Source organism: Solanum stenotomum, chromosome 6 (assembly GCF_019186545.1).
Source record: "Solanum stenotomum isolate F172 chromosome 6, ASM1918654v1, whole genome shotgun sequence".
Taxonomy (NCBI): domain Eukaryota; kingdom Viridiplantae; phylum Streptophyta; class Magnoliopsida; order Solanales; family Solanaceae; genus Solanum; species Solanum stenotomum.
In genome coordinates this window covers 1,085,632-1,094,087 of record NC_064287.1, presented here as the reverse complement: position 1 = coordinate 1,094,087, position 8,456 = coordinate 1,085,632, and positions in this window count along the sequence as shown.

Sequence of the window (8,456 nt, the reverse complement as noted above, 5' to 3'; positions counted from 1 at the left end):
AGCTAGGAGTTATGACTGCTCAAAGTTGGCCAAAAACTCACTGATTTCCACACTTAGCCAAATTTCCAGATTTTTGAACTTAGCCAAATTTTCCAGATTCTGGACTGCCAAATTTCCAGATTTTAAATTTTTCCAAAAAATGACTATTTCCAAATTTCAAGCTTCTTCATATTCATTTTAAATTGTCGGATGTTACATGAACTTTAGAAAACTGTGACGGAAGATAAACCACTTGCTGCTCTACCAGCAAATCCTACGTTGGCTCAAATCAAATCCAGCAATGACGAGAAGGCAAAGAAATCTAAAGCCAAGTCGCTTATGCAGAATGCTGTGGCAGATTCTGTGTTTTAGAGAATTATGGCTTGCAAAACAACAAAAGAGGCTTGGGATAGGTTGAAAGAAGAATATCAAGGCAGCGATAGAACACGTCAAATGCAAGTGTTGAACCTGAAAAGAGAGTTCGAGTGCTTGAATTTGCAAGACGATGAAACAATCAGTAAGTATGCTGATCGAATCTCCTTAATTGTTAATAACATTAGACTTCTTGGTGAAGAATTTATAGACAAACGAATTGTGGAGAAAGTTCTTATGACTTTTCCTAAGAGGTTTGAATCTAAGATTCCTCTCTTGAAGAATCCAAGGATCTGGGCAAACTTTCATTAGGTGAACTAATGAGTGCTCTTCAAGCACAAGAGCAAAAGAGGACTATGAGATGGGACAAGTTCACTGAAGGAGCTTTCTCTGTACAAAAACAAATATTTGGTAAAGGAAAACAACAGGTCAACCAAAAGAATAAGGGTAAGCATGATGAAGGAAATAATAGTGGAGATGTGAAGCAGAAGTTCCCTCTGTGCAAACATTGTAAAAGAACTACACATCTGGAGAAATACTGTTGGTGGAGAGTCGATGCTATATGTGGCAACTATAAGCAGACGGGGCACATATCCAAGGTCTACAAATCAAGAGCAAAGGCCTCTAGTGCTTTGCAAGCACAAGTAGCAAAAGCTGCAGATGCACATGAGGAGCAACTCTTTGCAGTTTCATACTTTTCAATAAATGAATCCTCTGATTCATGGCTTCTTGATAGTGGTTGCACACATCACTTGTGCAATGATGCTGAAATGTTCAAATTCCTCGATGATACATACAAATCTAAAGTAAAAGTGGGAAACGGTGAGGCAGTAGAAGTCAAAGGCAGAGGTACAATGTCTATCTCAACAATATTAGGTATCAAAACTATTCCTGATGTTTTGTACACACCTGATATGAGTCAAAATTTGTTGAGTGTTGGACAAATGCTTGAAAATAATTATTCTCTGCATTTTAAGAATCGTGAATGCGTTGTTTCTGACCCTTCTGGAGTAGAATTATTTTATGTCAAGATGACAAACAAAATGTTTTCAGTTGATTGGGAGAAAATAACTGAGCAGGCATACACTATTACCTCACAAACATGTACAAACCTATGGCACAAAAGGTTTGGTCACTTCAATCTGAGAAGCATCGCAGAGATGAAAAAGAAGGAGCTAGTGGAAAATATGCCTGAATTTCTTTCTAATGCTCAAGTTTGTGAAACTTGCCAATAGGGAAAGCAAACAAAATTGCCATTTCAAGCAAATCAAGTACGTATAGCTAGCCAGAAACTTTAGGTCATTCATACTAATGTTTGCGGCCTAATGAAAACAAAATCATTGAGTGGTAACAAATACTTTCTCCTCTTTATTGATGACTACACCAGAATGTGTTGGGTTTATTTCACTAGACTGAAGAGTGAAGTCTTTGATGTTTTTAAACAATTTAAAGCTTTAGTAGAAAATCAATGTAATCTTAGTATTAAGGCTTTAAGGTCTGACAATAGAGGAGAATATACTTCTTCTCAGTTTGTGGAGTTTTGTAATAGCACAGGTATTGAACGCCAATTGGCATTACCATACACTCCATAACAAAATGGCGTGTCTGAAAGGAATAACATGACAGTAATGGAGATGGCCAGATATTCTTTGCTCGAAAGAAAGATCCCAAATCAATTTTGGGCGGAGGCAGTCAATACCTCTGTATATTTGCTGAACAGATTGCCTACTAAGGCCTTGCAGGACATGACTCCATATGAAGCTTGGTGTGGGAACAAACCATCAGTACACCATCTCAGAATCTTTGGGTGTATATGTTATTATCGAGTTCCAGAAACAAAGAGGACTAAGCTAGACAACAAGGCTCATAAAGGCATATTTATGGGTTATAGTTCATCCAAAGGTTACATGATTTTCTGTTTGAAATCAGAAAAACTAATTCTCAGCCGAGAAGTGAAGTTTGATGAAGCAGCTGGTTGGGATTGGAAAAATCAAAAGACCTCTTATTCTGATTTATTTTCAAAAGAGCAGCCTCAACTTTCAAAAGATGAACTAGTGGATGATGTACCAGTGAGGGGAACTCGATCCTTAACAGCTGTCTATCAGCGGTGTAACTTGGTTACCTCTGAACCAACAAACTATGCTGAAGCACAAGACTCTCAGGCATGAACGAGAGCTATGCAACATGAACTAGACATGATCGAGAAGAACGGAACCTGGCAACTTGTTGACAGATCTAGAAATAGCAAGGTGATTGGTGTAAAATGGATTTTCAAGACAAAACTCAATCCTGATGGAACAATTTGCAAACATAAGGCTAGATTGGTGGTGAAGGGATACACACAACAATATGGTATGGATTACCAGGAAACATTTGCTCCTGTAGCAAGGTATGATACAATCAAGCTTATTCTTGCATTTGCATCTCATAGTTCCTGGCAGATTCATCAACTTTATGTCAAATCGGCTTTTTTGAATGGTTTAATTGCTGAAGAGATCTATGTTGAGCAACCTTATGGTTTCTCAATTCCTGGAAAAGAGGATCAAGTCTATCTCTTAACGAAGGCCTTGTATGGCCTAAAACAAGCCCCAAGGGCATGGTATGAGAGGATGGACAATCATCTCATCCAACTTGGCTTTAGTAGAAGTCAAAGTGAAGCTACTCTGTATGTGAAAGCGTAACATCCGGTAAGTTGAAATAACTATGAAGAGGCTTAAAAATCGGAAATAGTCATTTTTGGAAGAAATTCAAAAATCTGGAAAATTGGTTAAGTGTAGAAATCAGTGAGTTTTGGACAACTTTGAGCAGTTATAACTCCTAGATCAGGATGATTTAGGAGTAGTTCCAGTTATGATTGTGAAGCTTGTGGAATGATATTTCCAATGCCACCGAGTTTGCTCGATTCCGAGTTCGTATGAGCGAGTTATTCCCTTTGAAAGTTGGGCAGTTGGCAGGGAATTCATCAGGAAATTTTAAGGGCATTTTGGTCTTTTCCCTAGCTATTTCTTTTGGGGTTATATGGTTGTGTTAGGCTGATTTTTGGATCATTTTGTCCCATTTTAAAAGAGTGAGAGTGAGGGTTTTGAGTGAAGAAGAGAAGAAGAAGAGAAGAAGAGGAGAAGAAGAGGAGAATGAGGAGATCAAGCAAGTTTCCGTCGTGGATATCGTCGGGGGTGATCCCTACTAGGTATGTGAGTTCATAGTGTTGGGTTGATCTTTTCCCCCACACACCAAACTCGTTTTATTTCCGAGAAAAGCTTGGTTGGGTTGTTGAAATTGTTGGTTTGTGTTGTTGAAGTTGTTGGGTGTGTTGTTGGAAGTTCTTATTGGTTTAGTACATGATTTGATTGTGTTTTTGAGTTGAATCTCTTGTATGTTGAGGGATTTTATGATCCTTAGTGTTTGGAGTTAAAACCCTTGAAGTTAGGGTGGTTTAGAGTTGGAAAAAGGAAGGAGAAAAGTCGAGTTTTTTGGGGAAAGGGGTGGCGCGTCGCGCCTGCCAGCGCGCCCCAAGAGAGCTTCTGAGCTTTCTCCCTTGGGGCGTTGCGCCTAGCAGAGTGCCAGCAGGTCCCTTATGAGCTTCAAGGGCTGGTGCTCCGCGCCTTGTAGAGCGCCAAGGACGCCAAGTTCCCCCATTCTTTTCATACTTTCTCATGCATGTTCCTAGGTATTGTACCTATGTTTCCTAGTTGTTTCCAACACTCCAAGGTACTTCTAAACGTCAAGAACTCATCCAAAAACGTGTGATCATACACCTTGAATCCATAATCCAATTCAAGGCGAGTTAGTATGAAGTTAAAGTGAAGTTAGAGTCAAGTCAAGCAAAGTTAAGAGATAAGTTCAAGCAAGTCTCTAAAGCTTTTCAAGAGCCGTTATTAAACGTTTTACCTTCATCTTAAGGTTCAAGTTTCAAGTCGAGTAAAGAGTATAGAGTTCAAGCCAAGTGAAGAGTCTCAAGTTTCAAGTTAAGTCAAGAGCATAAAGTCGAGTCCATTTCTCAAAAGTATTAGGGAACTATGTATTTCCCGAAGAAGTTTCTAAATGTTTTTACATTTGAGTAAGAAAGGAACTTCAATTCCAAGTGAGCCTTTGGGCTAGATTTTGAGCAATTATCTCAAACTAAAGAAAGATGTGTTTAAAACACTTATGAGCTAAAGTATATTTTTGGGAGTTGTCTTGAGCACCGAGTTGGGGACACGAGTTCATATTAACTTAACTCTCCATAAGAACCATGCGGCCAACATGGGATTTTCTCGGGTCATACTTTTTAGATGATCACAAAAGTTAAGCTAGTGCATCCACTTAGTAAAGATAGCTTCCTATATCACGGTCAGGTATAGGATGGTCCTTGGGCAACGTGAGGTAAAACGTTGTACCATCATTAGGGCTCATAGTGGTGGTTGTCGGTCAAAGAATCTCCCACTAAAGTTATATTACTTTTATATAAGTAAAGTTGAGTTTGCTATTGTTTTATCATTAACGAGCTAAGTTGTTTACACTATTTTGCAAGCTTTATATATTGCATGTGTCTTATTGCTTTATATATTGAGTTCAGTTATTCATAAGTCGAACAGAGCCAAGGTAAGTGTTCTCTTGTACTCTTTTCAAGCTTAAGTTGCGGCTTAGCTTTCCATCTCGCATACTCGTACATTCAATGTACTGATGCCAGTTGGCCTGCATCTTATGACGATGCAGATACAGGTACCCCCTGGATCAGCATCCTGCACGTCGTTGATCCAGCTGAGCACTCCAGAGTTAGTGGTGAGCCTCCTTGCTTTCCGGAGGACTCGATTATTGTTTTGTTAGGATGTTGCGGGTTCTGTCCCAACACCCATCTCAGTATTTTAGAGGCTTCATAGACAGTCAGTCAGTTAGTTTTTGAGTCTCTCATCTATTTATATATGTAAATATCCTATTTTGAGATTCGAGTTGCCTTTGTGGCCAGATTTTATAAGTTAAGTTGTTTTGTAACCTTGCATTTGCATTGAATTATTCTTTTGAGTTAGGTTTCCGCTGAGTTAAGAAAGCCAGGCCAAGGGTTCGCTTGGGGCCAGAAATGGTCTCCGGGTGCCGGTCCCGCCCAGGGTGTAGGATCGGGGCGTGACAGAAAGTCACTGCAGGTGAGTCGTTAATTGTCCCAATTTATATGGATGACATGCTTGTGACAGGAAGCAAAATTGAACTAATCCAAAGGTTCAAGGATGAAATGGAGAAAATCTTTGAAATGACTGATCTTGGAGTCATGAAGTACTTTCTTGGCATGGAAGTGTTGCAGTCCAGTGATGAAATTTTCATATGCCAGCAGAAATACATTTCAGATATTCTAAATAGGTTCAAAATGCAAGATTGTAAACCTGTGAGTACTCCAATCTCTACTGGTGTGAAGCTTGGCAAGGATGAGGATTCCGAAAAAGTGGATGATAGTATGAATAGAAGCTTAATTGGCAGTCTTCTATATCTAACCGCAAGCAGACCTACCATTCTATTTGTTGTAAGTTTGCTCTCTAGGTTCATGCATTCGCCTAGAGACACACACTTCACAACGGCTAAAAGAGTGTTAAGGTATATTAAAGGCACCATCAAGTTTGGAACTTTTTTCCCAACATCTGCCGAAGTAACTATGAACCTGATCGAGTACTCTGATAGTGATTGGGGTGGCGGAGTTGATGATTCCAGAAGCACCTCTAGATATCTTTTTTGTTTGGGAACAAGTTTTTTTAGTTGGAGCTCTAGGAAACAAGAAACTACAGCTCAATCAACAACAGAAGCTGAGTACATAGCTGTTGCATCTGCTGTGAATCAAGCTATTTGTCTAAGGAAGATGTTGAAGGACTTGGGCCATGAACAAACAAAAGCTACCAAGATCATGTGTGACAACAATTCAACAGTTTCAATCTCAAAAAATCCAGTGTTTCATGGTCAAACTAAACATATCAAGATCAAGTTTCATTTTATTAGAGAAGTCCAACAATCTAATGAAGTGTTGCTTGTTCATTGTTCATCTGAGAACCAGCTAGCTGACATTTTCACTAAGTCATTGCCAAAGGAAAGGTTTGAAGATCTGAGGCAATGAATTGGTGTTTGCCACAAAAATGACAAGGAGGAGTGTTAGACAATCGGCATTTTTTCCAGCTTATTATTTTTATTTTTATTTTTACTTATTTCAGTTTAGTGCTTCCTATTTTCTAGCTAGACTTAGTCAACTTTAGTTGCTCAACTTTCTGAAGTTAGTGGCCCTTTTAATGGCTATTAGTGGCCCCTTTTATGGTTGTTAGTGGCACATGTTCTTATTTAGTTTTAACATCCACTTTGTAAGTGGCTACTAGATAGGAAATGGTTAGGTTTTTCCTTGTATAAATTCAGATCTAATGCAAATTAATACATAGTTGGAATTTCATAAGTTCACTCTATTTTTATTCTTCAAATCAGTTTCTTGAGTATTGGTACCAATAACTCGAAATCAATATGTCTTGATTGACATTTCTTTGTTGCGATTAGCATACTATTAGGTGACGCGATGATGTGATAACTTACTGAATGATTCACAGGGGAAGAAACTTATCTGCAAGTATATCAGAAACAGCTCCAACCTTTTGCACAGTTTATGCTGTGTCAAAGGGAAAACTGTCGTCAGTGCGGGCCTCGAGTACAGAAAACAACAGATTCCTTATAGATGATAGCAGTGATACAAGTAGTTCATCTAACAACTCTACAGGCCACAGCTTTAGCTCACAAGCAGGTATAAATTTCTTATTCACATATTTCTTCATTTTCCTAGACGTTAACGAAGGATACAATGAACTTCATTAAAACAAGGCGATCACATGATGAAACGAGAAGCAATTGAAAATGATTACCTACAAGTATATAGGACCGGATATCCTCCTTGTTTCATTGCCACAATTGTAATATCTTGTTCTTTAATTCTCAGAGAGGACGGACCATAGCTCAACTTCACCTGCTTCATACTCTCATTTGTACTCTCCTTCTCATCAACCGCAATGTTATCAGGCTAAGTCCCCAGTGCACCAGACCCTCCAGACACTTCTCCATAAAAGAACAAATTTCAGCAAAAACATCCAATCTAGAAGTTCATCTGTCGATATTGGAGAAGCATTTCAAGCTCTTTCAATTAAAAGCAATACTCCTTTGCATAAAAGAGCAATTTTGGATGAAGTCATCCATCCTAGAGCTCTATCTGTTGCTATTGGAGAAGCTGATGATGAAAAAAGTTGCTATTTTAGTAGCTCGGGAATTACTGATCTCTACAATCGTGCTTCAAGTTTCAAAAAAGCGAAAGTCGACAACCAATCATGGTCAGATGTTCCAACAGATTCTTCATCTGGAAGTCAGGTGATCATATTTTTCTTTCATTTAACATACAGTGCCATACATTCACTTTGCTTATAAGAGGAGCTTCTTGGTTCCGCAGTTTTATGTATAGTCCTAAAAGTTAGTAGAAATCTTACAGGCTACAGCAAACCTCCTGTTTACAGAAGGAACTATGAGAGGTTTATCCAGGAACGAATAGTGACACTTCGACTAGACTTTAACTATTTTTTAATTTTGTGACTGTAGAAATTACATGAAATCTAACTTCACAGCTCAAGTTACACTTGCCATAGTTTCGTGAATTGCTACTAAAGTCTTTGTATATGTGCAGGTTAACATCAATTATGACCTAGAAAAACTGAGAATTGAGCTCAGACATATTCAAGGAATGTATGCAATAGCCCAAACTGAGGCGATAGATGCTTCTCGGAAGGTCATTTTCATTTAAAACTGAATTTGTGGCAAATAGTACTGCCAAATGCTATTACTCTTTTTATTAGAAGGATGAAATCAATAAGCATTCTTGCCTCTTTCATGCACATATTGGATAATTTGCTTATACTGTGCTCTCTCTCAGTTGAATGAATTTCAGAAGCTTCGAGTAGAGGAAGCAAATAAACTTAAGCAGATAAACCTTAAAGAGGAGGAAGCGAAAGAATTGGCAGAGCAAGAGAAGTTAAAATGTGAAGCAGCACAGAAGGAAGCTGACTACCACTAAGATTGAGCAACTAAAGTGATAGACACATCCTTATACATCTACTGGCCTACATTAC